The sequence below is a fragment of the Megalobrama amblycephala genome, linkage group LG2 (assembly GCF_018812025.1).
Source record: "Megalobrama amblycephala isolate DHTTF-2021 linkage group LG2, ASM1881202v1, whole genome shotgun sequence".
Classification (NCBI taxonomy): Eukaryota; Metazoa; Chordata; class Actinopteri; order Cypriniformes; family Xenocyprididae; genus Megalobrama; species Megalobrama amblycephala.
The window spans coordinates 33,206,049-33,222,883 of record NC_063045.1 but is presented as its reverse complement, the minus strand read 5'-3'; the positions used below and the strand labels follow the sequence as shown (position 1 = coordinate 33,222,883).

General features: G+C 37.7%; 2 protein-coding genes across 3 annotated transcripts in view; one reads left to right on the top strand and one right to left on the bottom strand.

Moving 5' to 3' along the window:
• Positions 1–10,822, bottom strand: part of tln1 (talin 1) — a 102,351-nt gene extending 91,529 nt beyond the window's left edge. The window contains exon 1 of the mRNA XM_048171361.1: positions 10,667–10,822. The gene's annotated coding sequence lies outside the window, so the exon portion shown is untranslated. The remainder of the gene's footprint in view (positions 1–10,666) is intronic.
• The window catches only part of LOC125255945 (histone-lysine N-methyltransferase 2D-like), a 526,365-nt gene that overhangs the window by 295,802 nt on the left and 213,728 nt on the right, over positions 1–16,835 (top strand). The gene's annotated exons all lie outside the window — the stretch shown is intronic.

Sequence of the window (16,835 nt, the reverse complement as noted above, 5' to 3'; positions counted from 1 at the left end):
TGGAGCGGCATTTAATAGATAGAGCCATAGATCACTGACAAGCTACGCAATATCGCGTTCATTATCGAAGGCGATTCATCTGCGATATGAATGCAATATTGCGTAGCTTATCAGTGAACTACGGCTCTGTCTATTAAATGCCGCTCCATTTGAAAGCAGGTGATGGCGATTTAGCGGTAATCAGGGAACCGGCTTTACTGACGAAATGCGCGTGACAATCGCATGCGATATATCGCCCAGCCCTACAAACTGTCATTGCGCACTGCGTCACCAGTCAGAACTACAATGGAGCAGAGCCACCTCAGGAGTGTTTACTATGCGGCTGCGCATGAAAAAGAAAGCGCACGAGATAAGACCCAAACTATGGATTAAGAATACATTTATATAGTTATAAATATATAGATATACTGTGCTCAGGGAGTAGGGAGCAGTGAACACTGCGCAGGGACCCTGTCGAATGGAACGCAGCTATTGTTAAAGTTGTTTTGTTGTTTGACAGTTAATGACAGTTATTTTTAGGCTGCTGTCATTAAATGCATGTAACCAATGTACACTGTAAAAATAATCCCAGTAAAATTTACGGTAAAAAAACGGCAGCTGTGGTTGCCAGAACTTTACCGTAAAAAATACAGTAGCAACGTAAAAAAAAATCTGTTAAATTTACGGTAAAATAACATATTTCATTAACTGATATAATGTTAATTTACCAACCTAATGAAGTACTAATATCTGTTTTGTACCTTTATAATACACTGACAGTCACCAAACACAGTGGTGGTAAGAGTCACATGATGAATCAAAGTTCATCACAAGCAGCTTTTCCACAAGCTGAGGAGGACAATACTAATATATAGAAGGAGCACACAGTGTCATTCACACACACACTAAACACTATCATGGTAACATGCATGAAATTTTAAAAATGCAATAAACATTAATTTAACAACATTAGTTGTAACATAAAACCCTAATGTACATAACTGATTAGAAAAAAATGAGAAAAACTAAGAAGAAACAGAGTTATTTCAAAGAAAATATATCAAATGTGAAGTGTCACGCAGTGAATTGTGGGAATGTCAATTTACGTTTTTTCACTGTAAATTTTACAATTAATTGTTATTTTTCACTTCCAAAAACTGTGAATTTAACGGTATTTTACCGTAAAATTACATTAAATGTACCGTTAGATCTATTACAGTTATTCACCGTATATAGTATGGAAACTTTCTGTAAACCAATTGACAGTTTTTCACTGCAGCATTTTTACAGTCTTTTACTGTTAAAATCACGGTCATTTTTTACAGTGTATGAATGCATGACCAAAAGCACAGAACCCATATGATGAAACATCCGATTTCTTTCACAAGTTATCTCAACTGTTTAGGTTCACTTAAGACTTTAGAACTGACAGTATACAAGAATACTTGTCGAGAAGGGGATTTTGAGATAATTTTATGTGTATGTACACGTTCAAGCTCAAGGAGTCGCAAAACTGAGCTCGATTACATGTTCGCTCACCATCTTAAAGGCGCCTCTGTGAGTGTGCATGCTTTGAGTGCGCACAGAAAACAATGTGCGGTTGCGAAATTTGCCCCTTGCATCTTGAAATACCAAAAAGTAATGCAATACAAAAAATCTGTTGTATGTTGCTGTCTTTTATTATTATTATTCGATTAACACACTGCAACCCCCCACCCCCAATTAATCAAAAAATGTAATGATTATTTATTATTTCACCCGAAATAACCAACAAATAGCGTTAAATGCTTTGTAACCGGTTGTAGAGAGTACTTTTGAGCCTTGAACCCACTACAGCTTGTAAAAAAAAAAAAAAAAAAAAAAGGAACTGTATTTTAGTGCCGTTTAATTTTTTTTTTTTTTTTTTTTTTTTTTTTTTTTAAAGTCACTGTAATAGTCCAAATACTTGCATTGCCGTCTGGTCGTTCTGACATAGGAGAGCCCTGGGATGTTTTCTTTTCAAATGCTCTTGCACAGATGTGCTGCTGTGGTTTGACATTTTAGTTTTACAGAACACCATTTTATTCGGTTTCTGTTTAAAAAAATTTCACACTTTTAGATTGGGCTCGATATTTTTGTAATAACGCTGAATTTCAGCATACCCGGGAGTCGGAGCCGCCATCATTGGGTTACATAAATAGCTTGACGAACTGACGCATTCCACGCAAATTGACTAATATACATAATCGATTACGTTGATGAGTCACTGCAACCCTACTCATAGGTTTTTAAAAAAAAAAAAAGACACAATTGTAGCATATTTTCTACAATATACTAGAAATAATTCACAAGACAAGCTGTGCAAGCTCCATCCTTTAGACAGTAAGTTATGTTGTATTGGAGAAAACACTGACAGAACAGTTTTTTCCCCCTCTAAACCTGGCAAGATCTCAGCAGTTTTTCCATTCACACATAGACAGGCCAAGATGACCATGTCAGACTGCTTTACCAAGCATGTGCTCACAATGCAGTCATGACATTATTGGCAATCCTAAATTTCTCACACCTATCCTGATCCAGACACTGTGTACACTAGAAGTGTCACTTTGTGTAAACCAGTCCACCAACACATGAGAGCAACTCTAAGCCACCACTGCTCATGTTTGCTGATGTGCAATATCAACACGCATCCAGTGTGTCATGAACTTTTGTTAATTTAACACACATTTTTCAACTTCTTCAAACACGACTGTAACTAACAATTATTTATTTTGAAAATCGATTGATCTAATCATTATTAAAAGTGATTAGCTAATCAACAAGCAATTAATTCAGCTTTTTCATTAAAGGGTTAGTTCACCCAAAAATGAAAATTATGTCATTAATGACCCACCCTCATGTCATTCCAAGACCTCCGTTCATCTTCGGAACACAGTTTAAGATATTTTAGATTTAGTCCGAGAGCTTTCAGTCCCTCCATTGAAAATGTATGTGCAGTATACTGTCCATGTCCATAAAGGTAATAAAAACATCATCAAAGTAGTCCATGTGACATCAGTGGGTTAGTTAGAAGTTTTTGAAGCATCTTATATAGATTTTGGTCCAAAAATAATAAAAAATGCAACTTTATTCAGCATTGTATTCTCTTCCGGAATCCTTTCCATTGAATTGATTCCATTGAATTGATTCCACTGAATTGATTCCACTGAATCCTTTCATCTGTCTGCGTTGGTAATGCACTTTTACGTCGTTGTTTTTGGCGATTAGGACATCCGCGACATGCACACTTACGCACCATTTTAAAAAATAGCTTGAATACAGCGTGCGTCTCTCTCAGACTGTAAACGCAACTCTGGCACACCAGATAACACGTCAGCAGCGTCTTACGTCAGCAGTGCGCTGCGGTTCACTGAACCCGAGTCGTGAACCCGGAGTGACAACAGACCCGGAAGAGAATACAATGCTGAATAAAGTCGTAGTTTTTGTTATTTTTGGCCCAAAATGTATTTTAGATGCTTCAAAAACTTCTAACTAACCCACTGATGTCACATGGACTACTTTGATGATGTTTTTATTACCTTTCTGGACATGGACAGTATACTGTACATACATTTTCAATGGATGGACAGAAAGCTCTCGGACTAGGGCTGGGCGATATATTGCATGCGATTGTCACGCGCATTTCGTCAGTAAAGCCTGTTCCCTGATTACCGCTAAATCGCCATCACCTGCTTTCAAATGGAGCGGCATTTAATAAATAGAGCCGTAGTTCACTGACAAGCCACGCAATATCGCGTTCATTATCGAAGGCGATTCATCTGCGATATGAACGCGATATTGCGTGGCTTGTCAGTGATCTATGGCTCTGGCTATTAAATGCCGCTCCATTTGAAAGCAGGTGATGGCGATTTAGCGGTAATCAGGGAACCGGCTTTACTGACGAAATGCGTGTGACAATCGCATGCGATATATCGCCCAGCCCTACCTCGGACTAAATCTAAAATATCTTAAACTGTGTTCCGAAGATGAAAGGAGGTTTTACGGGTTTGGAAGGACATGAGGGTGAGACATAATTTTCATTTTTGGGTGAACTAACCCTTTAAGTTAAGAGCTTGTATTACGCTGTAATAGGTAATCACATCTCAGTATTTTTTGGCTAAATGGTGATCTGGTATAGCCTATCTCAGTATTTTCTACTTTTTCCTATTTGGATTTTAAAAATTTTATTTATTTTACAAAATGTTATTTTACATCCTGCACAATGCTGTCCTTCAAACAATGTTCATATTAAAGGCTGTGAAAACAAATATAGTGAATATAACCATGTAGACTATTCTATAGATTATGTGCAAAAAAGGGGGTTAAAATCACATTACATTCTAACAACATTACAATCTACAAACAAAAGTAATTCTTTTTAACGCAGAAGAGAATTCACTAAACTAAAAATGAAAATAAATAAAAACAAAGCACAGATTATATGTTAACTGGTAAGAGGAACACACATTCCCATTTCACACATCTGAGTTTACAGTAATTAAATTAGCCTACATTTGATTACCACATTACAATAGTCACTTTACAGTTACTACTATCATAAAAATGCAACTCTTACTTGTAGGTTTAATTCTACAAATGGAACATTTAATATCCAACAAGAAATATTTTAGCAAAATGTATATTTTAGTCAAAATGATTGCACTCCTTATTCAGTTGTGCTCAGTCTGTTTGGTATGCGGCAGTACCCGTTCGCTGAAGTCCATGAAGGTTAGCAGAGACTTGCTTGCTGCTGTCAGGATAAGCCTTTATTGCAAAAAGGAAATACTTGAATGACTAACATTTATAGATCAGGATCTATACGCATCTTCCAGATCACCTGACAAGACTAGCCACGTTAAATGTTTGAGTTAGTTTGAAGCTTTCTCATGTTTTGGACAATGCTGTGCACTTTTCCTGCAGCAGCTCACTTCAGTGTCCTCTGGTGTTTTCCAGATGAGTTTGATCCACAGAAATGTGTTATTTACAGCTGTACAGAGGTGTGCATAGTGCACAGACACCATTAATAATCAAATTCAATGTGGATTATTTTCAGTATGATTGTTGCAGCCCTACCTATATTATGAATTCAGTACAGCACCATGCATCATAATATCACAGCTGCAGCATCATTATTGTGGAGCACTAGCTCCAGCTTACATGTACAACACATAACTTGTATTCTACATTTTATTTACTATTTTTTCCATACTATGCCATCTACATCTTTGTGGGCTCTTTGGAGTACCTCTGGACTGCAAGCTGTGTCCTCTTCCTTTGCTGCTATAATGTGTCATGCAAGTTTAAAATCTCATGTTACCATCTGTCAACAGCCAACATCCTTCAAATGACTATTCAACAACATAAATGTTTAAAGCTAATTTAGCTATAAAAATACTTGAATATAAATGGATAGTATTTGTGTCTCCACCTCCTCCAAGAGGATTGATTATTCACTGTCCAATCTAATAGTGTTAATTGGTATTTTAACAGAGTTTCCAGTACGGCTGGGTTATAAACTATATCATATCTATGATAAGCTCTGTACGGATTAATCTAACAACCTATCACAAAGCAGATGTCTGTGTGTCTCTGTGTGAATGAACGGCACGGTTTCGTTTGATACACAATCTCAAACAGGCCTGACATTTCACTGTTTTCAGCATCTGCGTCTCAATATATGAAGACATGAACGCATAAACTTCATCTCCAGTGCTGCTTTGAGAGTCACTTCACAAGCTTTTCAGTTTCATTTAAGAAAAAAATACTGTCAAATAAACTGAAGCTAAAACTGAGATCTTCATGACAAACCGTCAAAATAAAATTTTGGTTTAACTTCAAGAAATTATGACATGAATTTAGTTTAACTTCAAGAAATTATGACAAATATAACACTACTGAATACTAAAATGTACTAAATAATGTACATAAAAACGTACTTAAGTAATAATATTATTATCATTTCTGCGGAATATCATACAACCAAGATACGTTTTCATTCCATGTTTTAAATTTATACAGTTCTGTTGTGCAGCATCTTATTTGAAAAAAAAAAAAAATAGTATCCCAAAAAATAATTTGGAAAACACAGAATTTAGGGAAAAATAAAATGAATTTCATGGGGCCCTAAATTAAAAGTTTTCATGTTTACATTCATTCTCAAGGTCTAACAAATATGTGGAAAGCATTTTCTTCCCCATTAATGGTAAATTAATATCGTGATAAATATCAATATTGTATTATATGGGGGGGGGGGTAATATTGTGATAATTTTTTTGACCATTTCGCCCCACCCTAGTTTCCAGACAATGAATTTTGCATAATGAATCAAATAGACTATGTCACTGTTTTAGAGGCTGAGGCAATAGAATTGGCCTCCAAATGATTTCTCTTGCCACTGGAATAACAGACCAAGTTGCTTTGACCAAATATGGCTGCTTCCAAATACTGGCAAGAGAAACAAACTAGCAGTCCAGATCTCCTAAATGGGAGCGAGTGTAGGCCACCAAGCGGACGCTCGGAACATAAATCCAGCACCTGTCTCCTATGCATATGGCCAAACAGGTTCCAGCAAATACTGAACCAAACTGTGGCAATCGTAAATTAGTGTTACTGATTTAATTGATGATTAAATGCATAAAGACAGTATTACTGACTGACCCCAGTAAAAAGCCACATTAACAGGTGCCTCTAGAACTTTAACATTGATGTATAAACACATGCTACACATTGAATGTGGAAACTTCATCTTGTCACACCAGTAAACATTCCTCTTGAATGTGTTGATTTGAGGGTTACTAGTGTAGTTCTTCCCCAGGGAATGACAGAGCACATCCTGTTCTTTCAGAAGAATTCAGCACCCGCACTCAGACATTCATGCAATCTTAAGAAGTTACCATGTTACTTCTATATAATTACTACTATACAGTTTATTCATTTCTTTGCTTAAAGCTCAAGTCCTGGTTAAAGGATAGTTCACCCAAATATGAAAATTGTTCAAACCCCCCCCACAAAAGGAGAAGAATGTACTGGTCACTCTTTTACATATAGTGGAAGTGGAAATGAGCTTCAAAGTCAATGCCACATGAGCAAGTTTGAATTTGTGCAAGTGTGATTGATATATGACAGCCACAGTGGGAACCATTTTAAAACTTAAAGGGTTAGTTCATCTAAAAGGATATATTCTATCATAATTTATGCACCCTCCAGTCCAAACCCATAAGTCTTCTGTTCCTCCAATTAAAGTCCATTCACCCAAAACTTTGACACTTCAAAAACCTAATAAAGACATCGTAAAGGTAATCCATGTAAATCCAAGCCTTCTGAGGAGACAATCACTTTATATGATGAACAAATTTAATTTAGACTTTTATTCACATACTGTTTAAACACTGATAAAAGCACATACGTAAAGCACATTAAAGGGGACCTATTATGCAAAATTCACTTTTGCATGGTGTTTGAACATAAATGTGTGTTGGCAGTGTGTGTACACAACCACCCTATAATGATAAAAATCCAACCACTCCTTTTTTTTTTTTTAATCCCCATACATCATAAGCAGTGTCTCAGAACAAGCCGTTTCCAGATCCCTGGCAGTGTGACATCACATTAGCCACAGGCCCTGCCCATGAATGTTGACAGACACTGCCGTTTTAACTTAGAACCGCCCTGAATGAGTTCACAGCGACCAGTGTTGCCAAGTCTGCGGATTTCCCGCGGAATTGGGCTACTTTTACACTGTTGCTGTGGGTTGTTTTTCATGTCCGCGGGTTGAATCGATCCCAAATAACGTGATATTTAGCCCGGAATGCGTTTTTTACCGTGGGACACACACCAAACTGCTTTGTGAACGAATGTCAATACAAAGGGACAATACAAAACATGCAGTCTCCAGAGTGATACTGGATATGGCAGCAGTGAAGGTGAGAGCACTTTATTACAGTTCATCGGAATTGATTTATGGATATAAAGTTTACCAGTTTATCAAGCAACACCCGAAAAGGCATAAGGTCTTTATACATTTGTTTACTGTTTGTTGTAACGAGTGTTTCTGTGTAATTCGCTATGTATGTTGATGATAATGCAAGAGAGAGAGAGAGAGTATGGATAATATTTTAATGCACACTTGCAATGTGTTTTATTAAGCTCTTATAGTGATTTTCTTAGAGTGAAAACAGACGCTTCACATTTTGTGCGAAGTACAATAAACGTTATACTAATCGGTAAACAGGCTTGTACTAATATAGTGGATAAAAACAAGAAGACATAATAAGACATTATAACTGTAATTGAACTATACCTATTCCATATTTGCAGTTTCTGACATTATAGTGCGTCCTGACTGACTCATGACACCGGAGAATCAGCTCTTGAAGCTCCACCCTCTTAAGCCGGGCGCAGCAACTCATTTGAATTTAAAAGACACACACTGAAACAGCGTGTTTTTGCTCACCCCCAAAAAGTGGCAATTTTAACATGCTATAAAAAATTATCTGTGGGGTATTTTGAGCTAAAACTTCACATACACACTCTGGGGACATCAGAGACTTATTTTACATCTTGTAAAAGGGGGCATAATAGGTCCCCTTTAAATATCGCTTGCTTGATGCAAAGGATGAATGAAAGTTATGGGTTTGGATCAACGTGAGGGTGAGTAAATGATGACAGAATGCTCATTTTTTGATGAACTATTCCTTTAAGACTAATAACCTTGTGTGCATTTCCCAAAAGCATCGTTAGCCAACTATGGTCACAAGTTCTGTTGAATTGTGTTGGTAACGAACGACATAGTTGGCTTCAGGAAACGCACCCCTGCCTGACTAGTAGTTCAGACATCCCAGTGACTAAGTCTTAAACCATGAAGGAATCTACATGAAGTTTGTGTCTGAAGTTCTGACGTGACGGCTCCGACTGTGGGCTGATCAGAGTTAACTGGATGAACAGGTCATCATCCACTCTCTCTACACCCTCTCAGACCCCTGAACACAAAGAGAGCCTTCATTTCTCTGAAGCCCACCACAATTCTACCCAGTGTGCCTTCAATGGCATGCTTGTTACACGGTGGGGTGGGTGCAGAGAAACATGCTGTTGGCCGCATGGAGCCCCGTCTGCACACATCGTTCACTGCACTGGACTGGACTGGGGAAGACAGTGCTGTGGACTGTATGTGTGCTGACGTTTAATAAAGAACACCACAGACATGTCTTGGATTTTAATAAGGAAAATACCAGGAAACATATGGACAGACAACATTCTCCAAAACGGTTATTAGCCATATAAAACTACTGTATCATATTTGATATAAATTGATAGCCATATAAATAGCAACATCTGCACAAAACTTCATATTTTTGCTCAGTATGGGCCTCTGAATAAATTAACGATTTTTCCTCAAGTGTGAGCTCAATATTCTCACTATGAACCTTAAAAGTCTGATGTATCAAATATGATACAAAACATGAGTGTTATTTCAAAACAAATATTTTTTCTGACTATTATTTCACGTGTCAGGCTTTACAAAGATAAAAACAGCTTTTGCTCTGAGTGACAGTGTTGTGCAGAAGTGGTGTGGGATCTTTTAACCCATTTACTACTACACAAACGAATGGGTTGTCCAAACGAGTTCTTATAGACTGAGATGTAATTGAACTGAATGCTCTTTCAAGCATCAGAGCAGAATCTCTCAATCTCAACAAGCTCACAGAACTTATGCAATATATCCAAAAACTACACGCTATGCCATTCCACAGAATATAAGTGGACAATTATGTCCAATCCGGGATGGAATGAGTAACAACTTCTTCAATAATCAAATGCAACTGTTTCTTCCTGCAAGTTTGCTTGTCTGTGTCTCACCACACCCGATCTGAGCTCAGTTATGTCCTCCCTGAGGGCGCATATTCCTGCAGCACAACTTCCTCTATCAAAGCACACATTGCAAAAGAAAAGACTCAAACCAACACAGGCGAAAAGATCATTTCTACAAGCCACACTTGTGAAACTGTCACAACTCCATCGTGAATATAAGCATATGGAATAAACTGACACCGTTTCGACATGTTTGGACCGTCTGTGTTTACGCATGAATCACAGTAAAAACATGACAGGGATAACAGCACATCTGCTCAGCTGAGGAAATAATAAGGCTCCAATGACGCGTTTGCAGTAGGCCGCGTTTTCACGCAAGTTTTACAGTTACAGTATCTCACGGGCTTCATTCCTTCCGTGACGCGCGTCTGTTACACTTCAGAGTTTGCACAGCCGTAGGCCATAATCACTCACTTAGCTACAGGGAAGGAACGACATGACTGTTCTTAAAAACGTACTTTAATAGCGCCTTTTCAGAGTTAAAAGCGTCACATCCTTGTTTCTTCCGTTATAAAATATCCAGCATATTCGTCCGAGGCTCTCAGAGGGGAAAAAGTCAACTTTTATGTGATAAGGTCGCCTTTAAAGTCCTATTCACCGCGTCTCAGGAATAACCGTCAAAACAAGGCGCTTTCTTTAAAAGCCCAAACCGATCCAAATCTCGCAAACGAATTCAAAGTCCTATTGTTGATCATATCTGAGTTTTTAAGATCTTCGCATCGGAAGGAAACTTCCCACCCTTGAAAAAGTTTAGCAGCTTTAGCTCAAGTGTGTCAACTTGGAAAAGCGAATTAGTTCTTACCTCAGGTTTCTTCGATATCTAGTTTTCCACCTTCGGATAATAACAAATATTTTAACAATCCCTGTCCCCCAGCAGAAAGTTCCTGTTGAGTAAATGCTGGTATGTAATGTCAGAAGTGATTTCTGCACCGTTGCTTTGAGGCGGTGTGTTAAACTCCACCCTACAGCGCGCGACCGCGCGCACGCAGGCACACATCACTCCCTCTAACTAAGAAGCTTCAGTACTCCGAAATTATTTATTTCTCTTTTGTTTTAGCCTTCCTCGGAATGGCTTTACTATAAAACGACACAATGTAACATGTACGTAATTTAGATGATGATCTAAAAACTGTAAAACCTTTTAAACTATTTTGGTCTATGTACCTTGGATAAAATGCTCTTTTTAACGAGATTTAATTATTTAGACACTTTAGAGAATTAAAGATCCTTATTTTTATTCGAATAAGAGGCCTACTGCTTTATTTGATCAATTTAGCTTTTGTTTGGATGAAACAAGCATTATGATTATAGCACCATCTTGTGTTCAACATATTGTTTACACTTGCCTCAGCTTTGTTCAGAGACGATTTAAAATTCAGACCCCAGGTACTGACATCATGTCATTTTAAGTATTTTCACCCTCTATGGGACTAATTGTGAAATCACAGTTTAAAAAATATGACTTTACATTTTACATATTTAAGACTAATGACCCTGCCTTCTTTTCCATTCATCAGCGTTGAAATATCACATTCACAAATGTTGATGGTCAAAAAAGGCACCTAGTTTTGTACAATTTAAGTTTTATAAGCTTTATCAGTATTAAGCTTTTTAAGCTTTATCAGAGCATTAACAGTGTAAGGAACACCAAGGCAAAAAAGACTATAGACTGTTGAAATTTTATCCTTTTTGTATTTATTTTGGAATTAGAGATATGAGCTTGATTTCAATACCCCTTTGTATGTAGTTCTTCATTTTGTGTCTTTTATTTGGTTGTTTATTTTTATTATTACCATTATTTATTTACTTTTTTTGTTGCTTGTTACTATTATTGTTGTTGTTATTTTGCATAAATTTTTTTTGTGCGATTTGTCACTAAATAAAGCATAATAACACAACGGCTTTCTTCTTCCATAAGGGGGTTTGGCTTCACGACGGCTTTGTTTCCAGGTGGACAGAACCGGATACACGTCTCCCGGAAGTCCTGTAGACTTCAACCAATTAGAGGACTCCCGAAGTTTTTTTTTCATTTTGCGTGCCTTTTTTATGCATCAGATGTTCAGCCAACGGTCTATGGTCGTGACGTCTGAGCCTGAGACTAGGGTGTAGTTGGACCCTCTAGCTCCACTGATTAGGTCCAAGACCGCTCACTGGCACTGCAGTCTCTCTCCAGTTTCAAATGATGATGCTAAATCTCAACACACTGTACACTAGTCTCTAGCTGTAATGAGTAGAAATAATTACAACACAAAGAAAAAAATAGTGCAGAGATTAATACAACAGGATTAAAATGATAAATCACAGTTTGAAATAAGAGCCAACTGTATGGGGACATGCTACAAATCAATCACATAAACAGCTTGATTAAGTGCAGAGAAGGGGCAAAGAAAATGATGACAATTAGAGATGTTTTTACCAGTAATACTTTACAAAAAGGTCCCAATAGTTAAGGTAGTTATTTTGAGAGAAGCACAGACTCCGGTAATTCACACATGCTTTACCCCCCCACCCCCAAGTTGAAATTAGCATTACAATGAATAAATGCTTTAGAAGTATTCTTCGTTGTTAGTTCACATTAACTAATGCTAACTAATGTTAACAAATAGAACCTTATTGTAAAGTGTTACCATTTTCACTGTGGCACCGCTTGCTGAACTGTGATTTTAATCTCACATTTTTAACCTTCTGTTAGGAACCATCTGTTCAAAGATGCTGATAACTCTTTGTCAAGAGGAATGTCCCTCTCTATGCCAAGTAGCAGCAAATCATCTTTCCTGTCCACAGTCTGAACTTGAAAATCTGAACTTGACCAGCTTAATCTTCAAGAATGAATGCTTAACTTTGGCTGTGGAAACTGGTAGTGTGGCATATACATTTTCACCAGTTGACAGAAGCCTGGGAACACAAGGAACACAATGTTTTCTTTAAAAATCTCCATTACCTTGGCACTTGTCACTGGCCATCTACTGTATAAGCAGAGTGAAGCACTTTGACTTCCCTCTGCAGTGGCTCTTCCTCAACTCCATAGAAGTTGCAATGGACATGAGGAGCTTTCTTGGTTTTATCAATCACCTACCTGTTGAATCTGTATGCATGGAATGACTTTATGATCTTGTTAGTCTGTATGTGTGTCTTAGGATTCTCTTCAAACTGCTAGGGCTGCAGGGATGAAGCATTTTTGCAGGCCAAACCGTAATTTAGCATCACCATAGCTCTCTCAACAAAAAAAAAAAAAAAAAAAAAAGCTCTGTGACCAACAAAACTTTATGACTCTTACATGTTTTTTTCAACATGATAATCTTCACAAATGAACATTTATGAATTTTGAAGACTAAATTCATTTGGCAGAAGTAAAAAGCTAAATGTAGGCTTTAAATGAACTACACCACAGTCACATGACTTCAATATTAAGCTTCCGCCTCTCTGTCTTTATTTAACCCTCTGGTGTTGTTCAGTCATTTTAGACTGAAAAAAAAAAATTTTATGAAATTTTGAAATCACTACTTCATCAGAATGGTTCTAAACTCAGTGACTTTTGCGGCAGTCACTATGTGACCAAAAAAAAAAAAAAAGATTTGTGGATTTGAAAATGCTAAATGGTCATAAATACAACCTGAATTCCGGAAATGTTGGGACGTATTTTTTTTTAAATTTGAATAAAATGAAAACTAAAAGACTTTCAAATCACATGATAATCAACATAGATAACATAACAAATGTTTAAATTGAGAAATTTTACAATTTTATGCACAAAATGAGCTAATTTCAAATTTGATGCCTGCTACAGGTCTCAAAATAATTGGGACAGGGGCATGTTTACCATGGTGTAGCACTTCCTCTTCTTTTCAAAACAGTTTGAAGACGTCTGGGCATCGAGATTATGATTTTCTGGAGTTTTAGTGTTGGAATTTGGTCCCATTCTTGCCTGATACAGGTTTCCAGCTGCTGAAGAGTTCATGGACATCTTTCATTTAATGATGCGCCAAATGTTCTCTATAGGTGAAAGATCTGGACTGCAGGCAGGCCAATTCAGCACCCAGACTCTATTATGATGAAGCCATGCTGTTGTAATAGCTGCAGTATGGTTTTGCATTGTCCTGCTGAAATACACAAGGCCTTCCCTGAAATGGATGTCATCTGGAGGGGAGCATATGTTGCTCTAAAACCTTTATATACCATTCAGCATTCATAGTGCCTTCCAAAACATGCAAGCTGTCCATACCGTATGCTCTTATGCACCCCCATACCATCAGAGATGCTGGCTTTTGAACTGAACGCTGATGACACGCTGGAAGGTCTCCCTCCTCTTTAGCCTGGAGGACATGGCGCCCGTGATTTCCAACAAGAATGTCAAATTTGGACTCGTCTGACCATAGAACACTTTTCCACTTTGAAATAGTCCATTTTAAATGAGCCTTGGCCCACAGGAATGACAGCCCTTCTGGACCATGTTCACATATGGCTTCCTTTTTGCATGATAGAGCTTTAGTTGGCATCTGCAGATGGCATGGTGGATTGTGTTTACCGACAGTGGTTTCTGGGAGTATTCCTGGGCCCATTTTGTAATGTCATTGACACAATCATGCCGATGAGTGATGCAGTGTCATCTGAGGGCCCAAAGACCACGGGCATCCAATAAAGGTCTTCAGCCTTGACCCTTACGCACAGAGATATCTCCAGTTTCTCTAAATCTTTTGATGATTTTATGCACCCTAGATGATGAGATTTGCAAAGCCTTTGCAATTTGACATAGAGGAACATTGTTTTTAAAGTATTCCACAATCTTTTTACGCACTCTTTCACAGATTGGAGACCCTCTGCCCATCTTTACTTCTGAGAGACTCTCTGCCTCTCTAAGACATCCCTTTTATAGCTAATCATGTTACAGACCTGATATCAATTAACTTAATTACTTACTAGATGTTCTCCCAGCTGAATCTTTTCAAAATTTCTTGCTTTTTCAGCCATTTGTTGCCCCCGTGCCAACTTTTTTGAGACCTGTAGCCAGCATCAAATTTGAAATGAGCTCATTTAGTGGATAAAAACATTTGTTATGTTATCTATGTTCTATTTTGAATAAAATATTGGCTCATTTGAAAGTCTTTTAGTTTTCATTTTATTAAAATTTAAAAAATGTCCCAACATTTCCGAAATTTGGTTTGTATTTATGACAATTTAGCTTTTTCAAATCAAGCTCAGTCAGATCTATTAATAACTGTAATAGATCTAATGATACATTTAATGTAATTTTACAGTAAAATACCATTAAATTTACAGTTTTTCAAGTGAAAATAACAAGTCGTATAATTTACAGTTAAAAAATGTAAATTGGCATTTCTACAATTTGTGACACTTCAAATTTGATGTTTTTACAGCGAAATAACATGTTTCTTAGTTTTTTCTAATCAGTTATGTACATTAGGGTTTTATATTACATCTAATGTTGTTAAATTAATGTTTATTGCATTTTTAAAATTTAATGTGTGTTACCATGATGGTGTTTAGTGTTTGTGTGAATGACACTAATAATATAATAATAATTAATAATTTGTTACATTTATATAGCGCTTTTCTGGGTACTCAAAGCGCTTTAGAAGGGGGAATCTCCTCAACCACCACCAATGTGATGCATCCACCTGGATGATGCGACGGCAGCCATATTGCACCAGAACGCCCACCACACACCAGCTTATTGGTGGAGAGGAGACAGAGTGATGAAGCCAATCAGTATATGGGGATGATTAGCAGGCCAATGGGCAAATTTGGCCAGGATGCCGGGGTAACACCCCAACTCTTTTTGAAAGACATCCTGGGATTTTTAACGACCACAGAGAGTCAGGACCTCGGTTTAACATCTCATCCGAAGGACGGTGCTTTTTGACAGTATAGTGTCCCCATCACTATACTGGGGCGTTAGGACCCACACAGACCACAGGGTGAGCACCCCCTGCTGGCCTCACTAACACTCTTCCAGCAGCAACCTAGTTTTCCCAGGAGGTCTCCCATCCAGGTACTAACCAGGCTCAGCCCTGCTTAGCTTCAGTGGGCAACCAGTCTTGGGCTACAGACTGATATGGCTGCAACTGTGTGCACCTTCTATATCTTAGTGTAACACAGTTCGTATGTACGGGAAGAAGGAGGCGAGAACCAGCGAACATTCAACAAAACCTTATTTCAAAATAAACGAATACAAAATGAAAGTAATGCCGGCAGACCCTCGCGGACGTCTGCCGGCCACACAAACATAATAAAACATAAAATAAAGTCCAGGCCTGGTCCTCTCTCGTCCTTCACTGTCGTCGCTCTTCCTTTTATGCTCCCGGAGCTCCTCCGTGAGAGACTCAAGGCCGGTGTGCCTCGCAGGTGATGCTCGTTATCACTTGCGTCACTGGCCTCGCGCCATTCCCTCACGGCTCTCGCCCGCCCTGCTCGTCACAATTAGCATTGTCCTTCTCAGTTTGTGGAAAATCTGCTTGTGATGAGCTTTTATTCATCATGTGACTCTCATCACCACTGTGTTTGGTGGTTGTCAATGTATTACAAAGATACAAAACAGATATTAGTACTTCAGTAGGTTGGTAAATTAACATTATATCAGTTAATGAAATAAATTTTTTTTTACAGTGTGTAAAATAAACAGTTATAAACCGTAATTATTACAATATAAACCTTTAAATCATACAGTTTTGAACTGTAAAATAGACAGTAAACTAAGTTCTGTCCCATAAGTTGCTACCGTATTTTTTACGATAAAGTTCTGACAACCACAGCTTTTTTTTACCGTAAATTTTATACAGTGTATGGCAGCCTGACTGGTACCAGGTATGTGACCACATTACCCCTATCTTACCCATTTCATATTCTTTATTGTATTTGTTTAAATGTTCTGCTGTGTTTTGTAACATTTACAAATTCATTAATTTATTTTTGGGATCTGCTAGAATACATGATTTAAAGTTCAAAACACATTA